General features: G+C 45.1%; 1 protein-coding gene and 1 long non-coding RNA gene across 3 annotated transcripts in view; one reads left to right on the top strand and one right to left on the bottom strand.

Moving 5' to 3' along the window:
* The window catches only part of LOC142771647 (uncharacterized), a 315,367-nt gene that overhangs the window by 198,885 nt on the left and 95,668 nt on the right, over nt 1-20,814 (bottom strand). The window lies entirely within an intron of this gene.
* The window catches only part of LOC119164959 (E3 ubiquitin-protein ligase PDZRN3-like), a 167,239-nt gene that overhangs the window by 79,058 nt on the left and 67,367 nt on the right, over nt 1-20,814 (top strand). The gene's annotated exons all lie outside the window — the stretch shown is intronic.

The raw sequence follows: 20,814 nt of genomic DNA, 5'->3' as shown, positions 1-20,814 counted from the left end.
AGTGTATACGGTATACAGGGACCACCACGAAACGAGCGTACAATTAGTTAATTAACTAATTACCCTATTGATTAGTTTGTTATCATTATTAGTATTGATTCCCGTTCTTCCAAGTCACGCCTTAAGTAAGCATGTGCGCATAATGGCGCGACTGTCGTGGAATGGCGTTCGTGTACTACACGAGTGTATACGGTATACAGGGACCACCACGAAACGAGCGTACAATTAGTTAATTAACTAATTACCCTATTGATTAGTTTGTTATCATTATTAGTATTGATTCCCGTTCTTCCAAGTCACGCCTTAAGTAAGCATGTGCGCATAATGGCGCGACTGTCGTGGAATGGCGTTCGTGTACTACACGAGTGTATACGGTACACAGGGACCACCACGAAACGAGCGTACAATTAGTTAATTAACTAATTACCCTATTGATTAGTTTGTTATCATTATTAATATTGATTCCCGTTCTTCCAAGTCACGCCTTAAGTAAGCATGTGCGCATAATGGCGCGACTGTCGTGGAATGGCGTTCGTGTACTACACGAGTGTATACGGTATACAGGGACCACCACGAAACGAGCGTACAATTAGTTAATTAACTAATTACCCTATTGATTAGTTTGTTATCATTATTAGTATTGATTCCCGTTCTTCCAAGTCACGCCTTAAGTAAGCATGTGCGCATAATGGCGCGACTGTCGTGGAATGGCGTTCGTGTACTACACGAGTGTATACGGTATACAGGGACCACCACGAAACGAGCGTACAATTAGTTAATTAACTAATTACCCTATTGATTAGTTTGTTATCATTATTAGTATTGATTCCCGTTCTTCCAAGTCACGCCTTAAGTAAGCATGTGCGCATAATGGCGCGACTGTCGTGGAATGGCGTTCGTGTACTACACGAGTGTATACGGTACACAGGGACCACCACGAAACGAGCGTACAATTAGTTAATTAACTAATTACCCTATTGATTAGTTTGTTATCATTATTAATATTGATTCCCGTTCTTCCAAGTCACGCCTTAAGTAAGCATGTGCGCATAATGGCGCGACTGTCGTGGAATGGCGTTCGTGTACTACACGAGTGTATACGGTATACAGGGACCACCACGAAACGAGCGTACAATTAGTTAATTAACTAATTACCCTATTGATTAGTTTGTTATCATTATTAATATTGATTCCCGTTCTTCCAAGTCACGCCTTAAGTAAGCATGTGCGCATAATGGCGCGACTGTCGTGGAATGGCGTTCGTGTACTACACGAGTGTATACGGTACACAGGGACCACCACGAAACGAGCGTACAATTAGTTAATTAACTAATTACCCTATTGATTAGTTTGTTATCATTATTAATATTGATTCCCGTTCTTCCAAGTCACGCCTTAAGTAAGCATGTGCGCATAATGGCGCGACTGTCGTGGAATGGCGTTCGTGTACTACACGAGTGTATACGGTATACAGGGACCACCACGAAACGAGCGTACAATTAGTTAATTAACTAATTACCCTATTGATTAGTTTGTTATCATTATTAGTATTGATTCCCGTTCTTCCAAGTCACGCCTTAAGTAAGCATGTGCGCATAATGGCGCGACTGTCGTGGAATGGCGTTCGTGTACTACACGAGTGTATACGGTACACAGGGACCACCACGAAACGAGCGTACAATTAGTTAATTAACTAATTACCCTATTGATTAGTTTGTTATCATTATTAATATTGATTCCCGTTCTTCCAAGTCACGCCTTAAGTAAGCATGTGCGCATAATGGCGCGACTGTCGTGGAATGGCGTTCGTGTACTACACGAGTGTATACGGTATACAGGGACCACCACGAAACGAGCGTACAATTAGTTAATTAACTAATTACCCTATTGATTAGTTTGTTATCATTATTAGTATTGATTCCCGTTCTTCCAAGTCACGCCTTAAGTAAGCATGTGCGCATAATGGCGCGACTGTCGTGGAATGGCGTTCGTGTACTACACGAGTGTATACGGTATACAGGGACCACCACGAAACGAGCGTACAATTAGTTAATTAACTAATTACCCTATTGATTAGTTTGTTATCATTATTAATATTGATTCCCGTTCTTCCAAGTCACGCCTTAAGTAAGCATGTGCGCATAATGGCGCGACTGTCGTGGAATGGCGTTCGTGTACTACACGAGTGTATACGGTATACAGGGACCACCACGAAACGAGCGTACAATTAGTTAATTAACTAATTACCCTATTGATTAGTTTGTTATCATTATTAATATTGATTCCCGTTCTTCCAAGTCACGCCTTAAGTAAGCATGTGCGCATAATGGCGCGACTGTCGTGGAATGGCGTTCGTGTACTACACGAGTGTATACGGTATACAGGGACCACCACGAAACGAGCGTACAATTAGTTAATTAACTAATTACCCTATTGATTAGTTTGTTATCATTATTAGTATTGATTCCCGTTCTTCCAAGTCACGCCTTAAGTAAGCATGTGCGCATAATGGCGCGACTGTCGTGGAATGGCGTTCGTGTACTACACGAGTGTATACGGTATACAGGGACCACCACGAAACGAGCGTACAATTAGTTAATTAACTAATTACCCTATTGATTAGTTTGTTATCATTATTAATATTGATTCCCGTTCTTCCAAGTCACGCCTTAAGTAAGCATGTGCGCATAATGGCGCGACTGTCGTGGAATGGCGTTCGTGTACTACACGAGTGTATACGGTATACAGGGACCACCACGAAACGAGCGTACAATTAGTTAATTAACTAATTACCCTATTGATTAGTTTGTTATCATTATTAGTATTGATTCCCGTTCTTCCAAGTCACGCCTTAAGTAAGCATGTGCGCATAATGGCGCGACTGTCGTGGAATGGCGTTCGTGTACTACACGAGTGTATACGGTATACAGGGACCACCACGAAACGAGCGTACAATTAGTTAATTAACTAATTACCTAATTGATTAGTTTGCTATCATTATTAATATTGATTCCCGTTCTTCCAAGTCACGCCTTAAGTAAGCATGTGCGCATAATGGCGTTCGTGTACTACACGAGTGTATATGGTATACAGGGACCACCAAGAAAAGAGCGTACAAGTATTATAAATATTTAATTATCAATTAATAATTATTTATCTATGGTACCTAATTAACTACCTAATTATATTGGTTATTATTATTATCATTACTATTGATTCCTGTTTTTCCAAGTCACGCCATCTATAGGCAAGCAAGTGCGCATAACGGTGCGACTGTCGCGGAATGGCGTTCGTGTACTACACGAGTGTATACGGTATACAGGGACCACCACGAAACGAGCGTACAATTAGTTAATTAACTAATTACCTAATTGATTAGTTTGTTATCATTATTAATATTGATTCCCGTTCTTCCAAGTCACGCCTTAAGTAAGCATGTGCGCATAATGGCGTTCGTGTACTACACGAGTGTATATGGTATACAGGGACCACCAAGAAAAGAGCGTACAAGTATTATAAATATTTAATTATCAATTAATAATTATTTATCTATGGTACCTAATTAACTACCTAATTATATTGGTTATTATTATTATCATTACTATTGATTCCTGTTTTTCCAAGTCACGCCATCTATAGGCAAGCAAGTGCGCATAACGGTGCGACTGTCGCGGAATGGCGTTCGTGTACTACACGAGTGTATGCGGTATACAGGGACCACCACGAAACGAGCGTACACGGTTCGCGCGACGACGTGGGGGCCGACGCGTGCGCCGCGAGAGTGACTTATCGCCGACAGCAGCGCCGCGGCTCCATGGGGTCGGGACCTCGTCCTCACGCGAGCCCGAACCCCGCGTCGACAGGAATCACGGATAGCCACGGAGGGCCTGCCCGTTTCTCACAGGCCTCGCTGCCGTGCCAGTCAAATCTTCGAGAGTGCGAGCTGTGATCTAACGAACTATATCGTGTTCGCTTCCGGGACTGGGGCGGAATGCGCAATGCAGCGTCCGGGTACTCGGGACCTGAATTACAGGGTACTCGGTTACTCGGGACCTGAATTCAGGTCCCGGGTACCCGAGTAGTGAGGCGAACGTCTCGGGTACTCGGGACCTGAATTACAGGCTGCCTCACGAGCGGCAGCCTGTAATTGCTTGGCGGCATTGGCGGTGCCCTTCGAGTAAAGAGGGTGGGGGTTCGATTCTCGCCCTGGCCGCGGCAGCAGTTTCATTCGATGAGTGCAATGCAAAAAAAAAAAAAAAAGGAATCACACATTGTCTCTCATTTAAGGGTGAGCAGTTCACAGACTGCCGTCTGGTCGGGAAGCAAATTGCATTGGAAAAGGGAAACCAGACAACATATTCAACTAAAGTAATGACTTCTTTTTACTTTAAAATGAGAAATCCCGACGTTTCGGGTTAAACCCAGACCCTTCTTCTGGGGTGAGTGAGGGACACCCAGCGTAACACTGTTGTTCCCTAATGCTCTTCACTCAGCATCTGAAGAAAGGTGTGAGTTGAACCGAAATCGTTTGGTTTCTCGCATATCAAATTGAAATGTTTTTACTTAAACTGAACACTTTGGTTGTTTTTACCTTTTACAATGTTATTGTTTCTTGTCCATTCGGCTAAGATGATTCGAAGGCGGTATACAACATCTTTTTCTTATGATTTGACGCATTGATCTTACCTTGCCCGTCTTCAAAGGCCTTCTGCACCGAACGTGGTTTTTCATCGCCTCCAAGATTGGAGGCACTGCCCGCTTTCTTCACCTCGCTTGATTCTGCACTGCCTCCGTGATCGGCCCACCTTAGGCCACGCGATGGGGTCATGTGACGTCTTCGCATCACGAATATGACGCAACGGTGACTTTAAGACGACGTCACAAATTTTGGCGGTTCACGACGTCATGATCACGTCATCACTCGTGTTGACGCTGACACCATGGGTCGCCGGGGTTTCTTATCGCGTTTGGTAGGGACGCTAAGGTATTCGCCTTAATAACATCCGACTATAAACATTGTGAATGTTAAGAAGCTTCGTGTAAATTAATGTGTAATTAAGGGGCTATATCTGCCAAAAAAGCGATACGAATATGAGGTGTGCCGTACTGGGGATCTCCGGATCTTGTTGACGCAGAAATGTTAGCCCATTTAAAAAGAAACACTATTTCAAATATAGTATGCATATCTCATTTGGAGAGCAGAAGGTTGTCTCTCAATCTGAGAAACAAAAGGTTATGTCACTAATCATAGGTTCGGAGGAAAAGGCGGACGAACTTTAACTGTTTTCGTGCTTATAGCAAAAGTTGGTGCTATATAGTATGCATACTCCAGTATCGGAGTGCCGCGAGGCCGTTGGCGTTAAATATCGAGCGTGTTTGGAAAAGTGGTTGACCGTTAAGGTCCGTATTCCCTTACCATCCTTATGTTTATCGCTTCGTTCTCTTATCGTTTCTCTTCCCTTAATGCGCTTCAAAAAAAAAAAAGGTACACCATCTGCCACTAAAAGCAACCACGAATAGCATGCGAAGCAGTGCATGGGTCGACCTCATCACGGTCAACTTGCCCCATGTTAGCACGTCCTCGCAAGTCGAGTACACCGTGAATTCGCTGTAGTTTCGGTTGCGGTTATTCGTCCCGAACTCTTGCAGGAAGCACGCCACGAGGGTTCATCGCCACGCCACGCGGGAGCGCTTGGGTTCCGTCGCGCGTCTCCATAGTTTCGTGTCTGGGCGCCATCACGTGATTGCTGACTCGCTGAGAGAGTGTAAGGGGGGCCACAGCACCTTACCCAGCCCCTGCACACAGGCCAGAATGCACTAGTGCGTGAGCACATTCTGGCAGTGAGAGAGAGAGAGGTTCATGAAAGGAACAGACGCAACTTTCGCAGCCCTAATCGGGAGCACGGCTCAGCGCAGTTTGGAGGGGGGGGGGGAGGGGTGCAAGAGGGCATTAAAGGCGTGAAGAAGAGAGAAGAAGAAGGGAAATGGCGTCCATGACCTAGGACGTGGCTGGCGGCTTCTACAGCCGGTTGTCTAGTCCAGTGTACTCAAGGAAGCGAAGAACCGCCTTGAAGACCTGGGTGGGAAGCCGTGAAGGAAAGAGAAGGTCCCTCTGTGTAGCCGCGGGCAGACCGTGGCGATGATTCTGGCAGTGGTTGGGCCAGCTGTTGCACAAGCGCAGTAAGGCTGGTACACAACAGATTGAACTTGGTCATAAGCTGCTTCGCATCTCAAAATGCCCCGCCGCGGTGGTCTAGTGGATAAGGTACTCGGCTGCTGACCCGCAGGGCGCGGGTTCAAATCCCGGCTGCGGCGGCTGCATTTCCGATGGAGGCGGAAATGTTGTAGGCCCGTGTGCTCCGATTTGGGTGCACGTTAAAGAACCCCAGGTGGTCTAAATTTCCGGAGCCTTCCACTACGGCGTCTCTCATAATCATATAGTGGTTTTGGGACGTTAAACCCCACATATCAATCAATCGCATCTCAAAATGCGTGGGTAACATTCACGATTCAGTCTCAGTTATCTGTTGTCGCACGATGTCACGCTTCGTGCATCTTGCGTTGGTCCACACCCCCTCACTGGGCATTGCTCGCGCCTCGCGTATCGTGGCTAGCGTCTCGTGCCAGCTGTTTGCCCCCCCCCCCCCCCTCTCTCTCTTTCGCCTCACAAGGCCGACGCAGGCAGTGTCTGGTAAAAACGGACTGCTCGAGCTACACAACCGTTCCCGGCCACTCGATCGCACATCAGGGTCCGTCCACTTTTTGAAGACTACGCTTATCCTTCATTCAATAAAAAAGAATGATATGGACGAAACAACAATTAAGCATTCTCAAACCGTGTCCAATTACGCAACAATTACACGCATTTACTCGAGTTCTCCCCGTGGCAAGATGCGGGGGCATTTTTTTAGGCTTTTAAAACGTAATAAAGGGGCCCTCTAACGCTTGAAAACATCGGTGCCGACTGCAGACCTCGTAGTGGCGCTCGCCAGAACTACTGCGAGCGGAAATCACGCCGGAAGGTTGTCGCCATATGATTGGATAGTTGTAACGTTAAATGTGATCGCAGCATTGCATCGAAATAGGGATTACTATTGGATTTATGTTTTCATTTGCATGATTTTTCACTCAATGCGACAGAGAATAAAGCTCTCCGGCTTTTCCTGTTTGAAAACTGCAAACTTAATCAAAGAATGTGCCGAACGCCATGTGCCGGAGGAAACATGCCGGCGACGCTCCGGGCACCGTTATTTGAAGAAACTAAAAAAATGTAAGAGCAAGATATATATACTTCTTTGCAAAAAAAAAAAAGATCAGTAAAGCTGCAAAGCATTATAGAAGCGTCCGCGAGCTGACTCGTTTCGCACGTGTCGTTCCCTCTTCAAGTACCACATAGTTTGTTACCATCGCAACGGCGTCCTCAATACGCTGGACGTAACAGGCAATATGTCATGCCAGCTTCCTGCATGGTAGGGCTTTCAGTTAATTTCATTGGGCAGCCTTCCAACGTCAGAGGGCGAGGGAAACACGGTAAGGTGAGCCCGCGTAAATCGGGTTGAGGGTAAGCATCCATTTCACTGTATTTTGACATCTCTACGCTGAATAACTTTGCACTGCGTGGCCCTATCACTGCCGTTCTTGCAGCACTTCTCTCTTAAGCCACCAGTGTAAGCAACGAGCTAGAAAAACATGTAAAGGTATGAAGTCATGAAAAGTGTTACAGAGGCCCTTTAAGGGTTCACGAACAATACCGGAAAGGAGATACAAGGGTAAGGTTCACTTGTGAGTAGCGAATTTAGAGTCAAATACGTAATCAGTGGTGTGTTTCTCACATCAGCCGTCCCTTATGTGCGAAAACCTCGTTTAAGAGAATTTTATCACCAGATATATCTTACATAGCTTATGTGCACACAGAAAGATGGACAATGATCATGTGTATGTACAGTGCAAGCTGTTATGTACAGCGAAAAAAACTTATTTGTGTGTGCAGTGATGTATGATGCAAAAATTGCACAACAAGGACGGGGTATTCATGATCTTCGAGATGATTAAACCTATATAAACAGTGAGGCTATATGCACGAACAAGGGGGTCATTCACAGTGTAAGGTGATGCTTTTGCATCAACCTGTGAGGACAGTTTGCTCTCGTCCTCAAGAACAATATTTCACAAAAAGGACGTGTTTCCAATAAAGAAAAGAAGTATTTACACGGTGGTTTCACAGTGGTACAAGCTCTAGCCCACCTCCTCAGTAGGGGATGAAAGGCATGGACACTTTGCTGTTTCTTTACAGTAATGAATCGCGTAGACCAGTGTCAGAGGAAAGCCTCCTCTCCCAGCATAACTAGTTCTTCATTAAGATGCATAAGCATTACGTTTCTTAAACGATGTAGCAGAGGAAACATGGCTTCTCTGAGGGCGTCCCCTCAGGTGGGCCAGTCCCCTCCACTTCCGTAAGACGAAGGCTCCAATAGCCATTAAGAGTTCGACAAAGTTTTCCCTGTGGTGAGACTTCCACTGCATACTTATTTGGAACATACTGGTAACCATGCGCCAAAAGGTGCGTGCTACTATACATTCATGAAAGACATGGTTCAGCGTTTCCACGCGGCCACATTGCGGACATGTGGCGCAGGATGCCACGCCTCACGCCATAAGGCGGTCGGCCGTTGGTAGAGCCTCCCTTTGCCTAAGCCAGTGTAGATCACGGACTTCGGAGGGGAGAGACGTGTTTCTGAGAGTCCAACGTCTCTTCGCGCGGCATTTCCGGCACTGTTCCTCAGTTAGACTTTTGAATGCTATTTGTTCACTGACGTCGGTGGGAGACATTTCCATGAGTTCTTTAACTAGAAAATCGTTTAGCCATTGTTGCATAGATATTATCACATGCGTGTAATACACCGGTGGCTCATCAGGGGCTAGTGTGTTTAGAAAACAAAATGTTTAACGATTTTGAGTACTTGGTACTCAACCATGGTAAAGCAGTAAGTCATCCTTAAACTATGTGTAATATCGACCGGTCCCCCGCCTGAACATGGTAACTCACATATTATTCGACTAATAGTTACGTGCGTTTCCAAAATTTATATGATGCAAGCACCCACGTCAGATCTAGTTTTCTTGATTAAGGCTACCTAAATACTCATTCCACTTGCTCACTGCGGTAAATCGCTCTCATCCCCTGTAAACTGTTTCACAAAAACTAGTTATCTCTTAATCAAAAGTCTGCCTAAAGAGCTCGCTTGCATTGATACGTTCTTGATTGTATGAGCAAAGTTGGCGCCATGCGGAAGGCTTTCCACCTCTCTGTGATATATGCCATTGTTACCGTCTACCCCACACGGTAAACAGGTGACGTAACGGCAGATCGAAATATATATATAAACACTAATAATAGGTTCGAAATGGAATTAATAGGGGAATAGAATTCGCATGCACCTGCTGTCGTCGCAACAAGGCGCACTTTAAAACTACTCGTAAAATTGTTTTTTTAGGGACGAAGCTCCTTAAGCCGTGGGTCTGTGTACATGTCTCTCTTGGTACGGGACCGCCTAGTTATATGACTCACTCAGCAGGTGCGGATGGACGGATGGACAGACAGACAGACAGACAGACAGACAGACAGACAGACAGACAGACAGACAGACAGACGGACGGACAGACGGACGGACAGACAGACAGACGGACAGACAGACGGACAGATGGAGAGACAGACAGACAGACAGACAGACAGACAGACAGACAGGCGGACGGACGGACGGACAGACGGACGGACAGACAGACAGACAGAAAGACAGACACTTTCATGTTTTTCGCTTACATGTTTCCCATGAAAGCGAAAAATGTTGAGCAATTTATTTTACATTCCAGTTCATATAGTAGCATGCATATTCCGCCCCCGTTGCGCGACGTTGTTGTGCAGAAGTTTGCATAAGGGTTTGTCGCAATATTTCCGGGCTAATCTTAGTCCTCACAGAGTGTTCAAGGAAGACGCAAGAGTGAATTAAACTGCAGTAGTAGTGTTATCGGCTATTTTTGTAAAGCATTCAGTTCCACTGCGTTTAGTCTAAGGTTGTGGCTGATTTTGATGATGTTGCTCTGCACTGGTGACGTAAAGTGATTAGCTTTCATGTAAGTCCTAATTTATGATCCCGTTTTCGGCATACTTCTGTACGGTGGGGTCACCGTAGTCTGTGAAGTATCTCGCCATTTCCGTGCGTCAATTTTTAATTTTATTATTTCTAGACGAAAAGCGTCAATACAGGGAAAGTCATGCGAACTATGTCCTGGAGTCGAAAACTGATAGGAGGATATTTCCTTACAGAAGTTAGAAAGGTCACATGTACAAATTGCATAAAATGGTTACCTAAATAATATAACACTTAAGCACGACAGAGTGATATAATGAACAAATAGAGTGAATAATTATTTTGTAATAAACTGCAGGGGGCCATGGGACAGCGATATTCAAGATCTCAGGAACTGATGCAGTAGCTATGATGACTGAAAATGAGTACATGATAAAGTGTGCAGAGAGTGAGAGCTAGAAACAGTGCAAACTATTTACAAAACGTTGCTATTTCTGTTCGTCTCTCTACTGGGAAGGAAGTAAAACAAACTAGTTTAGTGTTCTGGTAACCAGTGCTCCCTTCATTAGTCGAGCTCTGCGTAGCGGTAATAAAAAGGTGATTAAACAACAATCGATGCAATAAGCATGCGAGAGTGTTGGTGCTACTATACATTGCAAACGCAGGAACGTCAAGCGTGACATAAAACATTTTTTATTATATACTATTCCCAAATGCACCATGGGCGTATGCTACTCAAAAGCAGCAAAACGCATTGTTTGCAACAGGCTGAAACAATATTGCTAATAGGCAAGCCGTGCTCATTATACCGTTCTGGGGATCTCCGCAAACACTACGCTTGCCGTTCACGTATTCTTTTTGATTAAGAAAAAATAGCCAAAATGAGAGAAAAAAAACGAGAACTAGTTTGTGTGAAGTCCTCGTACTTAGCTGACTGGTACCAGTACTATCGTTCATTGTTGGCTGTAAGGTGGTGTAGAGTCAGCTAGTGTTGTCAGGCTATATATAAACCTGAAGCAATTGAGCGTCTGAGCGCTGAAATAAATTGGCTTTATTTCGTATAGTGGGAATGGCTTTTGCGAAAAGAAGAATCGCCACCCGCCTGATTGTTGCTGTAACTACAAAGAAAGGAAATCCGAATGAATTTCGCAGAAAAAGAAAGCTTCAATATAGCTGAGAAAAAAAGTGACTTTACTCCCCCCCCCCCCCCCCCCAAAGACGTTGGTGTCGGGTTAAATCTCCAAATAGGGACCCATTTTGCTTCAACTTCAAACTTACTTCGTGGCTTCGGTGACTATAACGCTTCCGCCACCTTGTGGGATTCCGTAGAACTCATTTGAAAGTGGCCCTTTCCGTTACGTGAACAACCCTTTCAGACCTACATCGTAAGTTTGTTGGTATCACGTAAAGAAATTATATGACGTTCGAACGAATAATGTGTGCAATGCTCTACCATTGAGCTACCACGGCGGCTATCCACCCCGCCACTTTGTTATATATATATATATATATATATATTCGAAGGTCGCAGGTTCAGTTCCTGTCCACGGCAAGTTATCTTTTCACCCACTTTTATTTCTTCACATTTACATTAAAATTCGGTCTAGTAAACTCCACTATACTTTCTTTGGCATTATTGTCTGTTATATCTCAATAATATTGTATCAAAACACCAAAAAATGAGCCCTTAAACACCTCTTTCCCTTACAATATATATATATATATATATATATATATATATATATATATATATATATATATATATATATATATATATATATATATATATATATATATATATATATATATATATATAGAAAAAAAAGAGAACTAGTTTCTGCATATATATACATATATATATATATATATATATATATATATATATATATATATATATATATATATATATATATATATATATATATATATTGCCACGAGGAATTGTTAAGGCGCAGTATATCCGTTACAATATATATTAGCATTGCACACAAAGGACAACCATTGTGCTTTTTCTGTTAGAGTGGCTCTTCTCGCCGAGACTCCAAAGCTTCTAAACGATTTTGAAGCGGTCGTCTTTCAAGAAGACCGTCCAATGCCGCTCTCCCGTCACGAAGAGTTATGAAATGCCGCGAAAGATAGCTCTCGCTATTCTTATCTTGTTTTATGTAAGTCCTTACGGTCCTCACACAAGCCCGCCTAGGCTTCTATCCGCGAAGACCGTAAGAATGAGAGAAAAACCAAGCTCAAGAAAGGCGAGAACCAGAAGCCGCTAAGAGCTGTCAACTGTGCGAGTGTGCACGCTTGCCCCTTGAAGCGGCCGCTTCACGACACTTCGCTTTTCGGGTCTTAAAATGTGAACCCCCCCGCCCTCCTCAACTTCACTCTAGCAGACGGTGCACTTGGTAGTGAAAACAAGGCCAGAAAGTAAACAAGCAAACAACTTCAATCAAAGAGAGCAAGGTCGCAGTTATAGAGTAAATAACCCCGGGGGAAGCACATCGCTTTGCTTAAAGACTCCGACAGCTTCTTTCCAAGTGTTCTCGACGCTCAGGTTTTGACGGCTCGCTGTGGATGGGAAATATATATCTGTCTCGGGAGTTCCCAGTGCTTACTTTTCTTGGAAGTTAGCGTGCCCACATTTGCCGAATTACGCCGGCAGGCATACGACTCAGCCTGGAGCAGAAAATAAATGTGAGCTTTTTTTTTTGTTTTTTTTTTGTAGTACGTGTATACATGACCACGTAACTTAACCTCCTTTTAAAATGACAATAAAGAGAAAAAAGAAAACGAAAAAATAACGATCTCGCTACATCGAAAACACCAATCTTATATATTCCGAAAAACTCACGGTATAAACGAAAAAACGCGAGAGAAGAAAATGCGGGCGGTTGCGCCACCTTGAAAGTCACGCATCGAACGCCGTGACGTCATAGATTTTGACAACTTCTACTAGGTGTTACGTAGAGTCTAATCGGTAAAAAATGAAGTAAATTGTCCTCTGAGTGGGCCATTCAGTTAACGTACCTAGTGTCGGGAAACTTGGGTGGACCCGTGTCGCCAAAAAATGAAAAAAAAAAAAAAAATACGCCTTAAAATCCTTTGCTTCACACGTGGAGAATGAGGCGCGAAATTTAAAAAAATGAAACCTTGAGCTCAATTTGTCTCCTCGATCGATGAACCAGCGATGGTGAAATGAAGGACAATGGAGTTCTCAGAGTAAAATTTCTCAATCTAGGCTGATCCCTTGTTGCACATAAGTGTCCCTTTAAATTGTTTTGGCGTACTGAAAACACTGTGTCGACCTTACTTGACTCTATATAATCCTCCACATGGTGCGTACTGGCCGAACAGAGGGACGCCTGCACCCCCCTAATCTTCTATAGGGGGTGGGGAGCGCAGGTCACTCCCACATATTAACTGAGTCAGACCTGTCCCGTGATGTTTTAATGTGTTGTCTTATGGAAGTAAAGGTTTTGACGATAAGGGGGTCTGAGACTATAAGCGCGTGCCATATCAACACAGCACCACACGCCAGTGACGTGAGCGTCTATTTAGCTTACGACCGCTAGTAGAGTGATGCATCATGGCAGCGCAAAATATAAGTCAAAAGCCACATACAAACAGTGTAATTGCTATCAGTGCTTGTCTTGTCTGTATGTGTCCCTTCATCGATGTTTCGCGCTGCCGTGGTTCATTAATTTCTAAATGGGCTTCTGAGCAGTGTTTTCTCAGTAGTTATAGTCCGCTGCACTTGAAAACAGTAGTATCGCTTTCGGTTATCCCTGCTGCGATGTGCTTTATGCGGTCAGCAATCCCGAGTGTTGTTCTGATAACACACTGCGAATAAAGCAAGCTACCGCGCGTCTGGCAAACGACCATCTTCGGAAGCCACAGCAGAAACAGTGACGTGTAACTTGACGTACGGTATCGTTTCGCAGTTACTGTCTTATTACACTCCATAACTGTAACTCAGACACACACACACACGCACCCCTAACCTGGTGCTCGAAATAGCATGAGAACGATTGACGATCGTGAAGCTACCGCGACCATTCTTTATTGCAGAAAAAAAAAAAGAGTGGGCCTGTAGTCGTTCCAAATGACCGTTCGGCCCCCGATGTCGACTTCGAGGGGGCGTGAAAATCTCTTCCCTCCCGCTCCATCTTTTCTCGTTGCTCTTTCATCTCACCGAAAGGGCCGCGAGACCGGGCGCGTTCAAACCGGCGCGGCACGCGCCATCTGGTTTCGCGCACGTGCGGGACACGTGACCCCACCCGGACGCCGACGTCAACACACAATGCCGTAAATAGATCGCACCGCGCGCTGCTACCCATGGATGACGTTGCTTACTTGTAGAGCCGAGGAATAAGGAGTGAGAGGGGAGGAGAGTAAGCGATGGCGGAGGAAACAAGTATAAAGCTCACGAGAGCTTGCCGCGTTCAATGAAAACGGGAGTGTGAAAAAGAAGAGGTGTCATGTGTGTGAGTGAACATACACACAAAAAATAAATGAAAAAATGAGAGGAGAGGTGAGAAGACCAATGGAAGAGAGGAGAGCAGAGGCCGCCGCAGGGGTCTAACGGGAGAACTCTGTCGAGGACACAACCGGGGTTCACAGGCAGGGTCAACAACCATGGGCCGAGTCCTCTTCGATGCAGTCGGTGCATGATGGCATAATGCTCGGAACCTTCAGAGTATATATATGCACAGATAGAAAACGTGTCTCGTGGCGTCAATACTTCAGTTGGTAGCATGTTGTTACGTGAAGGAGCATCAGAGAAGAACAAAAACCTTGATGGGCAACTCAGACGTTGGATAGATAGTGATTCAATACAAGAATAGCCGCCCCACCGTGGTGGTCTAGTGGCTGAGGTACTCGGCTGCTGACCCCGCAGGTTGCGGGATCGAATCCCGGCTACGGCGGCTGCATTTTCGACAGAAAATGCTGTAGGCCCGTGTGTTCAGATTCGGGTGCACGTTAAAAAACCTCAGGTGGTATAAATCTCCGGAGCCCTCCACTACGGCGTCTCTCATAATCATGTGGTGGTTTTGGGACGTTAAACCCCACATATCAATCAATCAAGGTAGAGCCAACGTAAACTTGCAAAATATTGATTGTCGAGAACTGACCAAGAGCGGAGTCTGAAGCCAACATTCGCCGCCATTCAACAAACATCAGCTATATCAACAGCAATGACTTAACGGCAAGTAATTTTCATCCATTCAATTTTTTATCCAGGTTATCGCTGTGGCTTAACATTTCACAAGGCCAAACTTCATTGCTGCCTAAGTAGGAGCGCGCGGCCGTCAATGTTGCCGGTACGAAGTGTTGTCACCGCTAAACTCGTCGACAAAGCGTATTTTCGGCATCGGATTGATTGAATGATATGTGGGGTTTAGCGTCCCAAGTCCCGGCATCGGAGAAGGAAACTGTTTGGAAGAAGCATTGGGTAATGCTAAACAAAGAAAGAAAAGAAAGAAAGACAAGTGCTCCGACAGGCACGCACATGCAAAGATCCTTTTTTTGCCATGGCAGGGGAAAGCCTTCCAAGTCTTCTTTTTTATCTTTGCGTTAGAAATTAGTATTGGTAGTTACATAGAAAGAGTATTCGTCAGTCTTATTGCGAACCCTATACCCTTGAACCCAAATGCATCAATTACGCAAAGTTTACACTCCTTTTCGGTGACGCAATGAAGGAAACAGGCAAAAGTGTATTTGTTGGTGAGACACTCATTAAAGTGATTTCATCTTATCAGTCGATCTGCATTCAGTCAACTCACGCTACTAACCAACAAACAAACATTCGTACGCCGCTTGGTAGTATCCTCACGTTTTTTTCCTTGCTTTCACTGCATCCCACGGTGTCTGGTCGGCCGGGTCGATCGTGAATGAGCCCATTGTCACCGCGGCGGACACAGGAGGACGGTGGTCAGCGCGATCGCCCGCTCTGATACAGCAACGACCTCGAGCTGTCGCCAGACACCTTTTCCTTTTGTTGTTTTTGTTGTTCTGAACTTATTTTATATTCGCGCTCATCATCGGGTGCGCCAGAGATCGTGCACGTACACATGCGACAATGCGAGAGCAAAGGAAAGAAAGCAAGCTCCGAGTCCAGCTGGGAGCTTGCAGCTGCTGCCGTTGTTCCGTCTTCGATGACCTTGGCATCGACAGCGGCTGATAAAAGAATTCTCTTCTTTTGTTGACCAGCCGACTGCACGCAGATGTGACAACGGTACACGAACGAGTGCGTTGCAGTGCGGTCGACCGCGTGTAGAACCGTCCGTTCAGGAGGTGACGCTCAGGAGGTGCCAGCGACATTAGATGGCCGAGGGCTATTCTTCCGCAGAGAAATTTGAAAATAGTGAGAGCCACGGATAAGAAAACAATGCAGCCAGCTGCATTACGTGGAAGTCACCGAAACAGCGGCGCTCATACCTCCTTCGCGAGGCTATTGCTTTTCTCATGCTTTGTTTATGGCGATGCTTTCTAAGTACTTCTATGTATTTCAATACTTTTTGAAGTATTCCTGCGCAGCATTATTGTTTTTTACTTGATGCTTATGATAAGTTATGGGACGAAGATGTGCCGCCCCAAAACGCTACTTGAAGCGTTCCAGAGCGGTCATGTCCCATTTCGCCTGTCCGCATGCGTAAAATTCATGTTACTGTTAGGGATGTGCTGGAACGCAAGCAGTGAATCAAGCGCTGCCGGCGTGTGTGACCTGCAGCCGACGGCGAAGGGTAAACTTAGAACATCTTCAGCATTAAAAAAAAAATTCACATAAAATTGCATCTGAAGTTAAGCCAGCTCGTATATATCAGGCCCTGGATTATTTTCTCACTCAATTCCACTCACACACTGTTTAATTAGTCAGACAAGGTGCATGCCGCATAGACAAAAGCATGTTATCAAGATACGCTTATATTCATGTTATCTATAAGTGTACTGAACTTCCAAGCAGTGTCGATCTGTAAGCGTCAGGCGTTCATCATGCCTTCTCGAAATATACCGTAATGGTTTCAGAGTCACCTCACACTAATTCGGTAACAGAACTTCTGATTACTTAAAAGAATCTACGCCAGATGACACAGAATATACAAACAAAAAATTAAACCAGAAAGACTACCGAAGAGCAAACAGAATAAGCCGGCGACTTACTGATCCAATTTCATGGTCTGCGCTTGATTGATTAATCTGCTCAGGAGATTAAAATTCCTCTATTCACTTCCCGCATGGAGGGAACTTAAGTTCTTGGAACACCATGCGTGTAACGCAGCTGTGGGATCAACGTAATCTTCTTATCCAAAACTTGTGAAAATAATCAGCCTTTAAGAAAATATGATAGACCTGGTTTGCAAGGGAAGCGAATTAGCAAGGGAGACAACTAGAGTAAAGAAGTTCACTAAGGAACCTATTCATTGGTCGTAGAGGATACGAAAGCCCGAAAGCCATCTCTCAAAGCAATATTCATCAAACCAGAGCTTCATTGCTTGAGCCGTGTCGCGTGATCAGCCGGTTCAATCGATCTTAATTGAATGCTAGCCCAAGTAGACGACACCATGAACACGGTGTCAACCGTATTTGGGACGTCTGGACGGTATTATTCAGGCCACTGCAGGGAACGGCTCAGTGAACTTGAAGAACTTGCGGCTGAAAACAGATATCAGCAGCAGCCCACTTCAAAGGCATTACTTGTTACTATTTTTTCTTTGCACTTCAACAGCACTCCTCAGAGACTTACAGAAGAAAACGTGGCAACAATTGTGGTTAGACGGAGCTCTGTGATATGCATCTTCCGTTAACTGGTAGTGGTATAACGTTCGAATAAACATGGTTGAATTCCACGAGGAATTATTGTCGACGTGTAACATCGTCACAGAATGTGCTAAGGAAAACTCCAATCGACATCGTTTTCCTGAGTGTCAGGACAAAAATATTAAACACTCCTAGGGCAGAGAAAGCCTCTGCAGAGAGCAATCAAAAGGAGCTGTTTAGGACAGCAACAAAGCGATACAAAGCAGAGGCCTGTCTCGACCTACAGAGAAGCATATATGCCCGAAGCTCACGTCCCAACTGGTACGTCCTTAGACAGAACAGTACTACAGCGAGAGATACAGCACACGCGCTTTATCCTCTATTGTCTGCCACGGCTGCGGGCACAATGACGAAAAAAATTCTCGATTGCCCTGCACCGTTTGGCACCGAGCCCTGTCGGTTCCTTTCTCACGTCGTCGGCGGGAACTTCTTTCGGCCCGCGAGAACAATGGCTTCTTCCTTTTCATCCGATGGTATACCTTCTTCTCGCGAGTCCTTCAACGACGACTCGCCTTCTTGATCTTCGGGGCATCCCTTTTGTTTCCGAACGCGCCCATCTACTGATCACCCTTTGTCTCGATGCCTCGATGTTTCTGTCATCGTATCATTGTCTGTTACTATTCCGGAGGTTGCGTGCATTCGCAAGGCGCGCATAAAAAAGATCTAAAGTTGGCTCTAACTTCAGAATAGGGTGCACTGTCGACAGTCCATTTCTGCTGAGCCTTTCCGCACCACAGGTCGGCCAGTATTGTGGAGCTCACTCATACATCTTTACTCTTCGTTGCTCACTCGAACTAAGATTCACCCAAGTTTTTGTTGACCGCAATCAGCCGTACACAGACTCGCTAAATTGTTTCTCAGATGAGACTCACTCGGACTCAAGCTTGCCAAAGAGTTCACCCTCACTCACTCAGGGTCAGACTCGCGACATGATCTCAATCGAAGTGGACTGTTTCGTTTGCGTGTAATTAGCTGTTTCGATCATGGTCTCAATGTACTTCAGCGTCAATATCGCACAGAATCGGTGCTGTAGTTACACATTTCAGTCTCGCGCCTTCACAAAGAAGTTATAAGTGGTTGCAATGCAGAGAGGGCATCTTCACTGGAAGATGTGAGTCACGAGAGACATTTTTTTGAAGGACTTCCCGTGAAAGAGTTAGCGAGGTGGGGGGGGGGGGCAAAAGGCATTTCCCTCTCCAGGTAACACGCGACAGTGACCCTGATCAATAAATATTGTGCTGCCGAATGAATGCTGGGGCGTCGAAGTACTTGCAAGTAGACGTGGCTATAACCATCAGCCGACTTGAGGCTCATCGTATAGGCCCTAATACTGAAATCGAGGGCCTATCTGCACCTTACGTCGTGCTGCGCTAAGATCGGCGTACCTTTGACCGATAACGACGCCAATTGATGACGTCACGCATTGCGACAATTACATCGTCATATGATGAGTCATTATGGCCCATAATTATTCTAATTTGTAAATCTGGCCCGTCAGCCTTATAATCGGCAAATCGGCAATTTTCGGCGACGTGATATCAGCGTACTGTCACGTGTTTGTCATGCCGAACAAAGTGGCAGTCAGACTATGAAATGCCAAGTGTTTTAAGGAGTGATCTAGTGCCCGGAAAATCGATAAAAAATCGTGACACGATGGCACTAGCTTCGAGTTCGGTGGGGTATTTTCAAAGGTTCTGATTGTTGGTACGACTCGCATTTTTTTATATGCAGCATCGAAGATTAGAGTAATTTAATCGGGGTCAACATTAGTTTCCGAGCAACCTGAACTGCACCCGCTGTGTTATCAGAAGGTTTCCGGACCTTCCAACGTGTCTGGAACCGAGCAGTTTTTACGCGTGGAGCGGGTTGGCTAGATAAAAATACAAAAATAGGCATGAATATGGCATTATCGAAGCCTCCTGCTGCAGCTCACGCGAAACTGATCCCAGTGACATGCTTGATCAGACCAACCGAGCAAAGTGGAAGCTGCGCTAACGCGTACCAAGTCTTCGTAGTTTTATCCGAGACGGCTTGAACGGCATGTTGAAAGAGACCTGCCGATGCGAGAGCTCAAAATGGCGTAACCTGCAGACCCTGTGCCGCCACGACCGAATGACGTTCGATTTGTGTGAGCGTGCCTACCTGTGTTGAAGTACTGCTTCTCCTGAGGCTCCTCTCCTGATCGCCTTGTTCTTTTTTGTTTTTTTTTTTGTGTGGCACATGAACACGACGAGCACAGTCACGGTTCCCATAGCAACCAAACAAGAGCATGGTCGACAGGGTGAACATAAAGAGGAGAGGGGGATCGTTGGTGTTATTTTCTTCGGAATTAAATTTGAATACGTAAAGGCCGGCATGCGAGGAAAGCTCCAGCAAAGGACAAGCGCTTGCGTTGTGTGAAGTTTCACTCCCCTTTCGTCTCTCCAACATTTCTAGTTTTTTTTACTTTTTTTACGATATAGCTGTAAAAACTTTGATGCAGTGTCAAGTTTTTAGAATTAAGTGGGGTTCCTTATGATTAACTTAGACTTACTCCTTTATTAAACGTGCCAATTCTCCGTCTTTTTTTTTTCCGCTGTGACAATGACACATCGCTATACCACCCATTACCTTTAAATATCACCCGAAAAAAAAAAAGAAAGGGTTGACGATGCTCTGACTTACATTGCGCGACAAATTTTATCCGCAGTAAAATACACCTTCACAAGCGCGACTCGCGCTGGCGCAGTCTATTAGAAATTGACTTCTGCATCTGGTCGTACACTACAGACGGTGCCTCCTCTCAACTTCGACGCCACAGCCCCGTCATCGAGCAATCATCATCGCAAGAAGCGACAGGCCCATGCTAGATTTAGGCGCACTTTACAGAACCCCACTGCGGCGCTCTCTACTGCGGCGTCACCCATAATCA

Source organism: Rhipicephalus microplus, chromosome 9 (genome assembly GCF_043290135.1).
Source record: "Rhipicephalus microplus isolate Deutch F79 chromosome 9, USDA_Rmic, whole genome shotgun sequence".
Taxonomy (NCBI): domain Eukaryota; kingdom Metazoa; phylum Arthropoda; class Arachnida; order Ixodida; family Ixodidae; genus Rhipicephalus; species Rhipicephalus microplus.
Note: the sequence above shows the minus strand (reverse complement) of the source record. Positions and strands in the feature narration are given on the sequence as shown.